Here is a 17085-nt window from a genome sequence, read left to right as displayed (position 1 = left end):
CAAAACTTTATTTATAATACATGGAGATTAAACACAAAGTGACGGTTATCCAGCGTGTAAATAGATTGCAAGCCATGTATAGTTTGCCAGGTCACAGAAGGCATCACCTGCACTGGGCAGTATACACACCTGTGAGTGCAAATGTCGAATCTTGAATTTAATGTCAGTAAGTGTGTTAATCTCATTCAGCAGACATGTGCGTTTCTACAGTAAGTACTCAGTAGTGTTTCCAAATGGGCACAGACATTTCCGCATGATTTAAGACTTCATGCTAGAGATGCTCAGGCTCGGTTCCTCGAGAACCGAACACACCCGAACTTAGGGGATCCGAGTACCGAGCCGTGCCCTCGGAATTGAAAACAAGGCAAAACATCATTATTACGTCATCGGATTTCGGATCTCACGAGTTTTTAATTCCTTTATAAGATCCAGCGTAGCGGGGGGTGGGAGAGAGGGTGGACCCCCATTTTTCTTTTCTGCCACTGCTCTGTGCCAATGTGTCCTAGATGTGCTAGGAACTGCCGTGTGTTTGAGTCATTGCTCTGTCGCTTACCATCCAGCCAGGTCGCTGCAGTATTTGGTCGAAAGTGTATGAAAATAATATTGTGATCTGTGAGGTGGTCAAAATTGACTGCAAATGACTTGAAATTAGTGTTATTGATGTTAATAATAATGTAGGAATAAAAAAGAGCAAAAATATGTGATTTTATCATATTTTAGGATTTTTCCTAAAAAATCCAAATCCAAAACCAAAACACATGAGGGCGGTTTTGCCAAAACCAAAACCAAAACACAAAGCTAATCCAGATCCAAATCCAAAACCAGGGGGTCAGTGAGCATCTCTACTTCATACATAGGCCCCTTAGGGGGGTATTCAATTGTTAGCGTTAACGCTAACAAACGAGCGCTCAAAAAATCTTACCGTTAATACGGTAATTACTCGCGGAATTTCAGCTCGCAGCCCCCTGAGCGGCGAGCTGAAATTCCGCAAGTAAACTACCGTATTAACGCTTTTCGCGCGCAATATTACCGTATAAACGGTAATATTTTTTGAGCGCTCGTTTTTCAGCGTTAACGCTGACAATTGAATACCCCCTTTAGTGTTTTAGTGTTTTATGTGTGAATGAAACAGGCAATCTATGTGGGGGAACCATGATTAAACAGTTTACCGTGTTCTTGATCCCAAAGTCTTCTGCTTTCACATGGCTTCCTCCCCTCCCGCCGGCGACTTCTGTCTTACTCTGGCGCTCTCTGCAGACTTCTGCTGCCTTCCAATGTCTTCTTCCCTTCAGGAGCTCTTCACACTTCTGTCGCTGCCGTCAGACTGACCTCTCCGCTCTGAGTGGCCAAATATATGACGGCTGCGCGTGGTCAGGGTGACCGAAAGAAACCGCAAATGCCAGGTACACCTAAAACTTAACGTTCTGATGTTTACGAACAAAGTCCCTTGGCCAGTGAAGACTATCTCTGACTATCTCAGGGGAGAAGCCTATTTATCATGTGCAGCAGACCCTCCAACGTGACCCCTTCCAAGTTCCAACCATTGCAAACTGTTCTGCTTCCAAATTTACCATGCAGTTTAATATTGCAATCACCTGGGCTGGATTAATTGACAAGAATGATGTTTTTACAAAAAACATCAGTTAATTAATCCAGCCCAGGGTACTGCAATATTAAATTAGGTATTAAATTTGGTAGCAAAGTGTTTTGAACTTAGTAGAAGGGGTATAACTACAGTTGTCTAGCTGATTGTCAGCGAGGCTAGGCCTGACTTATGGGGAATAACTGTGTAAAAATTGCATTTGTCATGGGTTACAAGGAAGGGTTGTTTAGTCAAATTGGTGATTTGGATAATTTGACTAAAAAGTCACTGGTGTCACAGGTATATGTAAAAAATAATAAAGCTAATGGGAAAAAGATGGAAAAATAAAACAATGGTTGGAAATTATAGGGTGTTGAGGGGATTTTGGAGATATCTGTGGATCTTAGGTAACATGTATATGTAGACCCTGCAGGGGAGAGGGGTGTTAAACCTCACAAATTAGACTCACCTAATATTTTCTGGATTTTCTTCCCTACACAGTGTCTCCACCCAAGTTCACTCCTCAGGTTGTGGGTCCTTGTATCGTCCATCATGGTCTCTGTCAAGGAATTTAAATATCTGTATATATTTGTAAGTGTTATTAGTAGCTCTTTTTTTATACAAAGTAAGCTTTATTTTCTCTTCAATCCTCCATGCAAGCACTGTGGTGTAAAGAACCCTTTCTGAATAAATGTGCAGATAATGCTATTTGCATACAACAACAATTGGTGAATCTTGACATCAGTGTCAGTTCTAGTCCCAGTTCTCAATCAGCAGCTGAACTGGAACAGGAAATGACGCTGATGTTACGATTCACCTATTGTTGTTGTATGCATTCAACATTGCTTGGGTACATCCTATTATAATGGGTGCCATGGAGGATTGAAGAGGAAAAATGGCAAATTATAGTTACTGTTAATTCCTATTCCTCCAAATACTTCATGGCTGCCCAGTTTCCCACATGTGTTTGATATGTTTATATTATTCCGAGATAGCTTAAGAAGTTACTCTAAGATATAAAGAAAGAGGGGGGCTGCATTACATACTGCCTGGGGTGTATTTAATTTACTTAACCTGTTTCTACCTAAACTAAAAAGGGAACATACCCATTGTAAAGGCTGCCATGCAGTATGTAGAGGAAAGGCAGTTATCCGTAACTTTGATTCACACATAGGAGTTGCTGGTTCTGATGATGTCAGACTTTTTCATTATTATTATTATTATTATCATTATTATTATTATTAATATTATTATTAATTTGTAAAGTGCCATAATCCTCCATAGAAAACAGGACATAAATAAAACAGGGACATACAAGGTAGGCAACATAAATGCAAACATGAAATAGTAGGGATGTCAGTGCTAATGAGAGAGCATCAAAATAAAATACCTGTTGAATATAACTTTCATGTAAACCAAAAGTCTAAATGATTTGGTATTTAAACAAAAACATATATTGTCATAAATATATTAGGTTTACATATTGACTAAAAGTGACATTCCAGGTATTTCCAGTATGACCATGGAGGGTATATTTCAGTAAACAAAGACCCACTAGCCACACCTATTTGACCAAATGAGAGGCCAAGCATAACCTCACTCAAGTCCCACTAACTCAATAATCACATGAAGCTATCAAACAATGGATGAGGGACATATCAGTCACAATAGCCTTAGGTCACAAAGCTGGTGGTCCTGAGGTATCAGTTATTAAATCTGGCCTGAAGGCAAATAATATCATAAGATGATGGCTTATAGAAAAAGTCACAAGAGAAGACGTAAACGAAAGAGGAAGTGTAACAGAAATTGCATACATCGCAGGAGAAGACATTTCTATAGGAGAAGTAATTATATCACTAATCTATGAACGTTTTATTATGAAATCTCTATCTAGATAAGGTTAAACTTGATGGATTGAGTATTTTCAATCTCAATAACAATGTCCTGTAATCCTTAACAAAAGGTCATAGAACCAGCACAATGATGGATACTGCCTGGCCTGATTACATGGATGTGATAACTCATCACTTCAGAACATTACGTCTACTGGACAGGCCACCAGGAAGAGTCGAGACACAATCACAGCTGTAGAAGATGACTTTGGACACCAGTGACCTTGTCCCTTTTGTGAAAACTCAGATACTTCTCTTGACCTGAACTTTTGATGTAATCTAAGAAATAACAAAAGGAGGACAGATGAAAGCTTGAAAAGTCATCAAATTGTAGAGTAGGACGCATTCATGAAATAAACAAAGCAGAGAAGAAAAAATGATTTCCTCCCATTATGTTTTTGGGTCAAGAGTTGACTAAAATGTTGATTTTCACCTATTCTTAGTGTATTTATAATTACATAAATATATATCTTCAGGTTAAAGGCTACAAAAGAGGTCTTCCTCTAAACCAGATAAACCATGGTGATTCTGGCTATAATAATATAATTGATCTTTTAATTATATAGTACCACAATATTATGCAGTGCTTTGGAGAATGTTTTTGTAATCATTGACATCGGCCCATTCCCATGTGGATCTTACAGCTTAAATTCTCTACCACACAAACATACAGGGGTCAACTTTGTCGAAAGAAGATTAACCTGCAGCTATGATTTTGAAGTGTAGAAGGCAACAGGATCTCCTGCTGTGAACCCACATGAGCACAGGGAGAACATACAAACACCACACAGATAGAACCCATGGCCCTAGTCTAGCCAAATTATCTTATCTCACTTATCTCCACATAACTTAATTAGCTGTCGTATATACTGCGTTTTATGTTTCAGGGGAAATAGCAGGACTTTTTGGGTGGATATTATACTCCTAACATACACATAGCATATAAACAATATAAAAGGCAAAAAAACAGTATGTTTACAGTGTAATAAAAGTCTAGAACCAACTACAGACATCTACAAGAGTGTAATAAATAAGCACTGGAATAGATTGGGTCTTTCTATGATTGCGTCAAATGACAGAGCTGCAACTGTTGTTTCTTTTTTTAATCTTCAATTTCCCAAGCAATATTTATCAAGCAGTGTTCTAGAAACCTGTAATCCCCTGTAATCCCCTATGGCAAGGCTGGACTGGGAATAATAAACAGCACTGGCATTTGTGATATTTGAGCCCTTCCTCCCCATATTGTATTACATCCCTCCCAACTGTCCAGACAGGGCCACCTTAACTACTTTATGGGCCCCCGGGCAATGCAGTGCACCGGGCCCCTAAAGAAAAAAATAATTATATATATATATATATATATATATATATAGTGTGTGTATGTGTGTGTGTGTGTAAAAAAAATATATATGTATGTAAAAAAAAAGTGATTATATATATAAGCACTTTTTTTTACATATATATATATATATACATATATATATATATATATATATATATATATATATATATATATATATATATAGGGGCCCCCTTAACTTACCTTAAGTCCGATCCCTTTCTCTTCTTTTTTCCGCACCGCTGAGATTATGGACCTCATTTAGTGGTGAGAGCAAGGCAAGATAAAGGAGCAAATCTGCTCCTGGACAAACTGTGTTGCAATGCAATGGGTGTAAATACATTATATTTATACTGAAACATAGAGATAATCTAGGACATGATCCCACCCAACTCTGAACCTCCTGCCCCCCCCCCCACATACCCCTGCAGTGCTCTCTTTAAAATAGAGAAGAAATGTGATCTAAGTTGACTTTTGCTGTGGAATGATTGTTGGTGCCATACAGGTTGTTTCAGTACCTCAGAAACTACTGATCTCTTGGGATTTTACACACCACTGTCTCTAGAGGTTACAGAGAACAGTGCTCAGAACGGATGGAGTACGGTAAAACAGCAATGTGAACTCCGACAAGGTTTTTAACGGCATGGGAATAACGATGGCTATAAGGCCTACAGTAATAACATACCTACTTACAATATGTCAGAGATGCAGTTTGCACGGAGCTTGAAATCACCGTGCAGTGTCCAATCCGAATGCCCTAAACACCTACAGTATGATAGGACGTCATTTAGTATGGACACATTGAAAATGGCGGTTTTAAAGCGGCAATACCCGTACCCCACACCTGTAATTCCATTCTACAGGCGTGGGCTCTGCACCATGATTTCAAACTCCGGACAAACTGCATGTCTGACATAGGGTAAGTAGATATTTTATTACTATAGGCCTTGTAGCCATCGTTATTCCCGTGTTGTTTAAAACATTGTCAGGGTTGACACTGTCGTGTTAAAGAGTACCACCGCTCAAAACCAGAGTGGCAGTTCTGTGGGTGGAAACGCATTGTTATCGAGAGACGTCAGAAGAGAATGTCCAGTCTGGTTCCAGCTGACAGGAAGGTAACAGTAACTCAATTAACCATGGGTGGTATGCAGAAGAGCCTGGTGATTGGCTGCCTGTTGCTCTCCAATGACGGGACCATCCCCTGGCAACCAGGGAAGCCGCCAGCGGTCCGCATTGCCATACTGCTAATCACCATAACCCCTACCCACCTTCTTCACCAAGTGCCCTCGCAAAAAATAAATAAATCTGGCCCTACTTTTCATGCCGCTTCCCTCGTCCGTACTGCCTTTCTCAGCGCAGGGAGGAGTAGGTGACACATATGTAGTCATTAGCTTTTTGTGATGGCATATGTCATAAATTTGCATATTTAATGTTAAACAAAAGAGCCCCCAACCATAAGCCTCACAGACTTTTTATTTGAGTGATAGTCTCTAGTCTCACTGGTAGTCTCTCTCTCTGGTGCCTGGTATCCCTGGAGTTCTGAGCTGCCCTGCCCAGAACCTGAGGTACCCAATTCAGGCCAGCTAGCCAGAGTATGTCCTTGGAGGGAGAGGGGGGGCTGAGTTGCTCCCTTTCCTGGCAGATTTATGTGCACTAATTTTTATGTTTACACTCTGCAGCAACTGACCAGCTCGTGGGGAGAGAATAAAAAATCCCCAACATAGTCAGAGGTACTGTTTAATGTCTCTTCTGAGACCTTCACTGCAGCTCTGCACTGCACTGCAGTTGGCCAACCCCTCATTCTCTCCCTATTGGCTCCGGCTTTTAGTATAACACACAGTGTTTTGTTGGGCAGGGGCTGCACACTCTATGTTACTGTATGCAGTGACCTGTGTCTGAAATGAAAACAAAACAAAATAGCAGTGCAGGGTCCAGCCTGGTCTCTATTTCCGCCAATGGACAGGGCATGGTGTAATTTCCTGCTTATTAAAGGGACAGCCCTTACTAACCCTCTGAAATCTGGTAGCAATGAGTGTTACCATTAATATCCACCATCAAAATAAGATTAATTTAATCCATACTTACCTACTTTCTTCAGCTCCCTTCCGGGAGCCAGCCAGTGGAGGGGGGCGTGAAGGGGCGGGGTGGCCGAAATCGCGTCATTTCGGCCCCGCCCCCTGTGACGTCATGACGCAAATTGCGTCATTTGACAGCGGGGGCGGGGCCAAACGCCGCGATTCACCGGGAATCGCGGCGTTTGGGATCTAATTCTGCCCACTTCACTAGGAAGTGGGGCACTTCCTAGTGAAGTGGGCAGAATTCGGGAGATTGCCACACTCGCCCGGGAGTCCGGGAGACTCTCACAAAATGCGGGAGTCTCCCGGACATTCCGGGAGAGTTGGCAAGTATGATTTAATCCAATATTACACACATAGTAAATTGAAGAGACAAATTGTAAAATTATATTATTGGTTCACTGTGAATTTAATATATTATATGTTTAACTTTTGAAGTGTGCACAAGGACATATATAGATTGAACTGAGAAATGGGGAAGCAAATGACTATTTAACAGGAAAACATAAAAACATTTTCTTTAGGATTAGGATGATATAGAAAGTGCAATAAAACTGTTTTATCTCAGTTGTTTTACAACTAAATCAATATATGATAAGTGACAGACTTACGTAGGACACATCACTGCAATGTGATTTAAGTAAACATAATATTTATCGGAAACATTGTACTGTATGTATAGTGATTTCCTGGTCGGTGGTAGTCAGGGGCAAATGTAGGATTTCTAGGGGGTTTCCACAGCATGCCGCCAGAGTGTATGCAAGGGCATGGCTATCATTTAATATTATTACGCACGGATTTAGGCATTACGTACTCACAAATTCATCAAGGCATGGATTGCAAGATACGTGTTCCATAGGTCTTGCCCCGGCTGCCCACTATGCCTGGAGAGGCAGCTCGGGCATACAACCGAAAAGATATTTGGGGCATGGACATTATTTAGCATTATTTGCAGCTCCCGAAGCCCTGGTGTAAAAATATATGCTGCTGATGATCAGTATATTGCTTAACTAGTTAAAAAAAAAGAATAAATAAATGAAATGCGCTAAAATGAAATCCCCTAAAATAATTACCCAGCATCAGTGCTATAGCCTGTTCTGGTCCCCACTAAAGCAGGGGTGACAAAGTGTGTGAGGTCCCCTGCAAAAGTGGAAACCAGCATCAGGCTGTGCCAGGCTAGGCTGATCATAATGGCTCAGTGGTTAGCACTACTGTCTCACAGCACTGGGGTCATGAGTTTGATTCCCGACCATGGCCTTATCTGTGTGGAGTTTGTATGTTGTTCGTGGGTTTCCTCTGGGTGCTCTGGATTCCTCCCACACTCCAAAAACATACTGCTAGGTTATTTGGCTGCTATTAAATTGACCTTAGTATCTTTCGGTGTGTGTGTGTATGTTAGAGAATTTAGACTGTAAGCTCCAATGGGGCAGAGACTGATATGAGTGAGTTCTCCGTACAGCGCTGCAGAGTTAGTAAAATAGCTGCTGCTGATCACTCTACAACAGGCAGACCTGCATTGTGTAGTCCCCCTGACATCATCATCATCATCACCATTTATTTATATAGCGCCACTAATTCCGCAGCGCTGTACAGAGAACTCATTTATATGTTTTTACAGCCCATTCTCCCCTGTGTCGACCAGGCTGGGGCTGTTTAAATTGTAGCCTACTGTAAATGAGGTCACAATTTTCCACCATTCAGTATCACATAAATGTGCTGCAAGATACAAGAAACTAGTTTAAAAGAGATATAAACCATCTATTCTTAGCACATTAAGCCTAATACATAGTTACCAATAGTGTTTGAACATTAACTTGTAGAACGTATTTGACTGACGTGACAGTATCATTTAGCTTACGTTGAGTATGACCTCCTGTAGTCATAAAATAAAATTTATCACATTTGTGTTGTAGTAAATCTCTTTCAGATTTGTGCACACAGTTATGCTATAGATAAAAGAGGGAGCTGTACAAATACAAGAGATATAAAGGTGAACACATTATTTCTGCTGAGACGGTCTAAAGAGCTGGAACATAATGAATTCCTTCCTGTTTAATGTCCTGGTCTTCAGCCTGGTTACAGGTAAGGGCTGGTGTTTATATGTACAGTACTGGGTGTTCTAGAATTAAGTGACACTTGGGGGTATATTTACTGAACTGCGGGTTTGAAAAAGTGGAGATGTTGACTAAAGCAACCAATCAGATTCTAGTTATCATTTTTTTAGTATATTTTACATAATGGCAGCTAGAATCTGATTGGTTGCTATAGGCAAGATCTCCACTTTATCAAACCCGCAGTTTCGTAAATATACCCCTTGGACTTGTCTACTATACACGGAAAGTAGCACAGACTTTTATTAGATAATAAAGATAATTAAACAGACTAAAATAACAGAGTGGAGTTTACAATGTTGAGGTCACAAACGTTTGAATGAGAGATTCTCAATGTTACAAACTTACATTAGGTCCAGGGACAATTTTAGGGCAGTACAGAGAAGGTATTTGTCCTGGGCACTTGGCTTGGAATGTGAGATCACTTCAATATGTTTCACGCTGTTATAACTGTGTTTGTTTATAAGATTTGCTTTATCAACAATGATAGGGATTCAATTATAACCTGAATACCCTGACCATCTGACAATCTCTCCTCCAATCTCAGCACCATCCAAGAGACCTTGATCGATTCTTGGTTTTCAATTTGATGCAAGATTTAAGCACTTTACCCATTTAGTTTGATAGAAGATAGTTTGACAGATAGGACAGGCTCATTAATGACTGTAACAAATCTGGCTTTAAAAGGATATTTTATTGCAGCATTAATTAATTTGAAATAATATGGGGCACATTTATGGAAATTAGAAACAGAAATGCTGCAACCCATAGTAACCAGATGGTTGCTAGGGGATACCAGTGTAGTGTTTTCATAAATGCCTCTTTTATCTGTACTGGAGAACTCGGATGATGATAACAAGGACACCCTCATGTCTGAGAGCGTTTATATTGGCAGTGATGTAATAGTTAATTCACAAGAAACTGCTGTGTTGTTATCCTTCTATTCATTGAATAAACTTTTTGAAATGTAAAATTAATGACTGTAACAAATTGGGGTGTGCTCAGTCATCCTGTTACATGTGGACGGCACTGAAACTGCACCTTCTCAATACTTATACAAAGTACCATAGACATCTGTGTTGTGTGCACTTTACAGGACAAATATAGTAATTGTAAGCATTATGAGATCTAGAAACACTGTACGTACCATAAAACACAGACTACAATAAAATGAGAATTTTTAAAATGAGCGCCTTTCATTTTGTTGTCCCCCCAAAATGTCTTAAAGCCTGAAACTGCCGCCTCAAATTGCTTCAATATTGTCACCCCTGTATACACCGGGCAATTATCTGACTCTATGTTCCTCTCATAGGCATGGTCTTATCAGCACCAAATACAAAGAAACCACGAGAGGTAAGTTACAAAATAAATAAATCATGCTCCCTAGTAAGACTGGCAACCTTATTTACCCTGGAATTTCAATCATTCTGCAAATTCTTGAGTTCAAAATCAGAAAATTAGTGTGTAGGGCAAAAGTTGTCTCCAATTTATACATTATCCAAAGAAGTCTGACTAACATTCATGTTATACAAATAGGGGCTCATTCAGAGGTGGAAGTATACACATCCAGAACGTACATAAGTAAAAGGTACTCATAAAAAGTGTACTTACCTACATATGTTCAGTCGGATGCATCTCAAGAGGCATCCGTCTCAAAAACAGTAGTATACACGCCAGGCGTCCATCAGGTGTGACAGGTGTGTACACATACCCATAATAGCACAGAGGCATAGTCTGTGATAGTAGTAAATGCTAAAGTTGCATTATTATTTTTGTACACACTATAGTAATGTTATGAAGTGTAATAGACACAAGAGAGAATATTGTCTCAATGTTATTAATAAATATGAAAGTTGCATGTTCCATGTAAAATGTCATTGAATACTAGAGATGGTCACTGACCCCCGTGTTTTGGTTTTGGATTCGGTTTTGGATCTGGATTACCGTCGTGTTTTGGTTTTGGTTTTGGTTTTGCAAAACCGCCATTGCGTGTTTTGGTTTTGGTTTTGGTTTTGGTTTTGTTTGGTTTTGTTTTGCTATTTTTTTGGAAAATCCATGTTTTTGGGTCTAAATTAACCCAATTTAGTGCTCCAACTGTTTTAGAGACAAGTAATCTAATTGTTGAGGTAATAAATCATCCAAAAAAACTGTTTAATTCTTCGTTGGTAGGCCTATTCTACACACAAAACAGATTGTCTTCCTCTCCATCTATGCATATTGGCAATGCAGCCATCGTCTTTGAATGTATATTACACCCTACACTTATAGTTAAATATGTAAAGAAATGGAAAAAGCCAGTTTGGTTTCTGTCTCTCAAGGCCCCCCTCCACTTGTATAAAATACCAAAAAATTCAGCCATTATAGACTGTACAATATTAATTGACATGGAGAAAGACAGTTTGGGGTCACTCTGTCTCTCTAGGCCCCCCTCCACTTGTATAAAATACCAAAAAATTCAGCCATTATAGACTGTACAATATTAATTGACATGGAGAAAGCCAGTTTGGTTTCTGTCTCTCTAGGCCCCCCTCCACTTGTATAAAATACTAAAAAATTCAGCCATTATAGACTGTACAATATTAATTGACATGGAGAAAGACAGTTTGGTTTCTGTCTCTCTAGGCCCCCCTCCACTTGTATAAAATACAAAAAAATCCAGCCATTATAGACTGTACAATATTAATTGACATGGAGAAAGCCAGTTTGGTTTCTGTCTCTCTAGGCCCCCCTCCACTTGTATAAAATACTAATAAATTCAGCCGTTATATACTGTACAATATAAATTGAAATGGACAAAGGCAGTTTGGTATCTGTCTGCATCAGATCCTCTCTCCACTAGGAGTAAAATAGAAAACTATTCAGCCGTTATATAATCTAGAATATAAATAGAAATTGAGAAAGGCAATTTGGTATCTGTCTGCATCATAATCATCAACATCATCATTAGCGCCCTCGTCGCCTACACAAATCTCCCCCTCATCCTCTTCTAATTCCAAAGTGGCATCCTCAATTTGGGTATCACCGGCTACATTCGGGCTATTAAGGCACACATCAGCAGAATGCTCACGATTAGACATCCCACTGTTGGATGGACTCTCCACAGGGATTGTTGCCATTTGTGAATCAGAGCAAATATTCTCCTGTAATGCCTCACTGTTATCTTGCAGCTCGGCTTTGACGCGTAACAGTAGTTGTGCACCAATTGTAGGCTGGGTAACTTTTTGGGATCTGCCACTAATAGCCAAAGGTGAAGGCCTCATTCTCTCTTTGCCACTGCGTGTGTAGAATGGCATGCTTGCAATTTTTTTTTTATCGTCACTTAACTTTTGCTCAGTTACACTTCTTTTTCGCTTCAATACAGTAAATTTTTTTTTGGTTTTTGTTTTTTGCACTAATTTGAAAACACTCTGTTGTTTGACATCGCCTTGGCCAGATGACGTACTGGGAACACTAACATCAGGACTGGTGACAGAACCTGGTTGCTCATTCAGATCATATGTGGACTGCTTTGAATCCATTCTGAGCGCAAACCACTGGGGAGTGCTAAAAAATATTTAGTAGATACTGCTGACAGTTATGACTTTTGACAGCCAGAAATATTAATGCACAATTAGGGAGGACACCCCAAAAGCACTGAGGAGTGCTAAAAATTATTTAGTAGATACTGCTGACAGATATGACTTTTGACAGCCAGAAATATTAATGCACAATTAGGGAGGACACCCCAAAAGCACTGAGGAGTGCTAAAAATTATTTAGTAGATACTGCTGACAGATATGACTTTTGACAGCCAGAAATATTTATGCACAATTATGGGGGACACCCCAAAAGGGCTGGGGAGTGCCAAATATGAAGAAAAAAATAATAAACCTCTATCCTCCTCTCTGCACTAGCGATTTTGGTTAGAGCAATTGCAAGAACAATATTGTATTCTCTGTCCCTGCTCTAATCAGCCTATGACTACACCCTGCTCTCTCCCTCTGTCAAATGGCGATGGATTGCTGTGGAGGCGTGTATTTATAAAGTTGAAGTATCGCGAGAACCGAGCCCCGAGATCCGACGACGTCACAATGACGTTCGGCCTCGATTTGGATTCGGAATGGGCGGGAGAGTACCGAGCTGCTCAGCTCGGTACTCGGATACCCAAAGTTCGGGTGGTTTCGGTTCTCGGAGAACCGGACCCGCCCATCTCTATTGAATACACACAAATACAAATTAAATACAAATATCTCTTTTCCCCATTAATGATCAACTGTGAATCTTCTTTGCTGCCATAGTCCAAATGGAAACGTCCATTAAGTAATAGGAATAGATGCCTGTGACTTCATATAATATAGCTGTGATGCTAATTAATTAAGTACTATAAGCTGGAAGGGTTTCTAATCAGCCAGTAAGAGGCGGTTAGATAGTCCTGCTGATAATCGCCATCATCTTTCCATACTGTTACACCAGCACTCCCAAACCCACAAGTGATAGCCTCCTAAAAGACGTACCTGGTGATGCATCCATGACTACTTATGTCACAATTACATCGCCGTTACTGTACTTGGCCTGTGCTTGCCTGTCCCTGTTCGGTCACTTTAGGTGTAAGGAGACACAAAGGGCTAGATACTGGGCAGCACAGTGGCTCAGTGGTTAACACTTCTGCCTCACAGCACTGGGGTTGTGAGTTTAATTCCTGACCAAACTGTGTGGAGTTTGTGTTTTCTCCCCGTGTTTGCGTCAGTTGCCTCTGGGTGCTCTGGTTTCCTCCAACACTCCAAAAACATAATAGTAGGTTAATTGGCTATCAAAGTGACCATAGTCTGTGAGTTAGGGAATTTAGACTGGGACTGGGGTGAATGACAAATATTCTCAGTACAGCACTGCGAAATTGGTGGCACTATATAAATAAATGATAATGGTGGTACAAATGTAGGCATATGCAATTTTCCTCCACAGTATTGAAATGCATACATTATGCAAAAAAAAAAAATCAGACCTATATCCACCTCTAAATGAGCCCAATTCTGTGAACGGCGTCTAAACCTGACTTTTTATCCATACCATTATTTATTACCAACAAGATTATAAATATTTAATACACAACATTAATATATGTATAACGGTAAATAATATTGATCGGTTGTGATGCTGCGGCCTCAGAACTCCTCAGTAATCCTTATATCCATATAATTACAGCACTGAGTGCATAATCCTATATACTGCCCCCAGTGGAGGGTGTAACACCTGTGCAGCCTTTGTGTTCTAGATATGGAAATTCTCCATGTCCTTATGAGAATAAACCGGTCTGTGGGATAGATGGAAATAACTATGGAAATGAATGTCAACTCTGCCATGAGAACAGGTCAGTGATAATATTGATGTATTGCATTTCAAGGGTAGCATTATCAGCTTCCAATAATGACCTTTTTTGGCTGCAGGTTAAGGTTATGAGTTGAAAGAGGGGTCAACGGAGGATTGTCAAAAACATAAAATGAAACTTAATGAGAAATAGTTGTCGATTCTGCGTCATGGTGAAATGTTCCCCTCTGCCGGTGTAACCCTTTAATTCTTCTAAATGTTTTTCAGAGAACGGGCTGTGAAGGTTCAAATTAAAGGTGATGGTTATTGTCCTCCACGTCCCGGGCGTGAAAGGATGAAGATAACACTGTAACTCTTTAATGACACTAATACAGCATTAACTGAATGACTTAATCACCTTCAGTCTGCAGTGACACCTGTGTATAACTTACACCTATAAAATACAGAAGATAAACAGCAGAGATGCCCAATGTTTGAATTGAAGACCAGAAGACCAGCGCACTCTTAATCTATGTACTTGTTCTTATAATTATAATTGATTTAATGACCACTAAGAAGTCCAGTTACTTTGCTTAATATACATGTATCCTTAACTCAGAATTGAGGTATATAACCAGGTATATATATTCCTGCATGTACTACCTATAAAATAAATTTGTGGTTGGTTAAGAAAACGTGAATTGCTAAATTTTTGTCTTTCATAAAGAACTCAGGGTGTTTGCCGGCTTCTTAGTTATTGTTAATTATAAGATTGTGCCGAATTTAATTTGTTTGTACTAACTTGTAGATGCTATTGTGTATCTTTTAATAAATACTTTATTGTAATTTATTTTACTTTCCTTTATCAGCAGTGTCTTTAGATCATGAAACAGAATTGTTTTTTATTTCTGTTTTTGTTTGTGGCTCTGGGATATGACACAAAGCTGTTCTGTAATTACAATTATACCCAATGCAGATGGTACAGCTGTCTCATGTACCAGGGCAACCGAAATAAACAATTCCACCTCTTGCTATAAAGAGATTGGATAAACACAAAAAGAAGCCAGTAGGGGGTATGTACAAAATCGAAAATTGTGGTCATCTGGCAGCAGATAATCCCCCAGAGCTATGTTATTGGTTGTCTCAGGATAAAGAGCCACGACCAGAAACCAATGGTTATGTTATTGATTCATTATCATCAATCACATAACCATCAGTTTCTGGAATCTGAATCACCCACTGAGCCATATTTCCCACTGAGCCATTTCAGCTGCAGGAGAAAGAAGAGTCTGCTATATACTATATAGAGATGATCAAAAATATAAAAAATATTCACCTAATTTTGTGTTTCCCCGTGAAATTTTGCACGTTTCACTGATGGAATTTGGCCTTAACTGTTCCCTGTCCCACCCCAAACACACCCCACAATAAAATGAATATCATCCACACCAAATCATAGACTATGAATTCTTGGAAGCGCAAATTTGCAAATGCAGCATTGAATGGCATTCTGTGGATTGTGGAACTAAAAACAGAACTCGAAGATGTCATCGTCAAAACGCCACACCGCTGCAAAATGGGCTGTTTTGTCACAGTTTTGACCATCTTTATTATTACACTATAACACAAAAAATATACAATTTGATTTATTTTAATAACATTACTTGGTTATCAAATGAATCCCTTGTATCCCCATTAAGTAATTGTGTGGTCTGTGCATGAAGTTCATGAAGAAGTTAGTATGAGATGCAGTAAATTGCATTATTCAATTTTTATATTAGCCAGACATTATTTCAGTGATATTTTTTAATGTATAGTAAGTACCTCCTCCTTTATCCCTTTGTGGGGGCAAATATGGAGTAGCAAATGGAAATGCTCCCCTCTGTCTGCTGTATTTGTCTTGAAACATAGACCACTTTATTGTGAATAGAATTAGGTGACCTAAATGAATGACCTAAGCAGGAGATCCCCCCATTCTGACAGGTTTTTGAAAGTTCACAGGGAGGGTTTTTGAGGAGCAGAATAAGGCCTGACTGAGCTATTTTATTTCAGGTCACCTAATTCCACCCGAAACTACATTTTTATTTTTGGTTGGAGTTAGCCTTTAAGTGCTCAACATTTTAGTTAAGTACAATCCATAGATAATAATAATGGGAAAAAATTGATAACAGATCTGTATTGCAGTTGAACTGTATGGACAAACACTCTATTTCTCTAACTATCTGATCCCTTGACCTAATTATAGAATCATTTTAAGCAATTTTACTGAACGACCTCACTTAATGTGCAATTACCAATCACCTTGAAACAATGGAGGCAGACATTTTGTTAGCTGAAGCAATATTCATGAAAATAGAGCCTATTACATTTAGTTATATAGTTTTTATTACTTTTATGCCCCATCTTTCAGTGATTTGATATCCTTCATTCTAAATATCCAACTTGGTGCTGCTTCTATAGGCAGGTTTCTACAATGCTAACCCAGTTATTGAATAGTCATGTTGCACTCACATCTTCTATGATACTACCCCTATGGGCTTGTGGTTTATGACTACAAGCCCTTAAGGGTCATGTGACCATGTCCATTCTTGGCTCCCACCCCTCCCCTACTCTCTCCCAACTTATATCATAAAAATTAAGAACATCCTGTTTTCAATTAACTAGATGGAATGGATTGGTTTATACACTGCTGATTATCAATAATCTATTGGAAAAAATGTCAGTTCTAATGGGTGACATTTAAACTGTTTGATTACCTCTTTCTGCATATATCTAGATTTATGTGAGCTCACATGTTTATAAC

At 39.3% G+C, this 17085-nt stretch overlaps 1 long non-coding RNA gene across 1 annotated transcript; it reads left to right on the top strand.

Moving 5' to 3' along the window:
- Positions 1-10286: 10286 nt before the first annotated feature.
- Positions 10287-15056, top strand: LOC142103433 (uncharacterized). The gene is made up of 3 exons (XR_012679350.1): positions 10287-10352; positions 14237-14346; positions 14571-15056. It is a non-coding gene; the product is annotated as an uncharacterized LOC142103433 (long non-coding RNA).
- Positions 15057-17085: the final 2029 nt, after the last annotated feature.

This window comes from Mixophyes fleayi, chromosome 10 (assembly GCF_038048845.1).
Source record: "Mixophyes fleayi isolate aMixFle1 chromosome 10, aMixFle1.hap1, whole genome shotgun sequence".
NCBI classification, from domain to species: Eukaryota; Metazoa; Chordata; class Amphibia; order Anura; family Limnodynastidae; genus Mixophyes; species Mixophyes fleayi.
The sequence above is the reverse complement of the archived record's forward strand: the minus strand, read 5'-3'. Positions and strand labels throughout refer to the sequence as shown.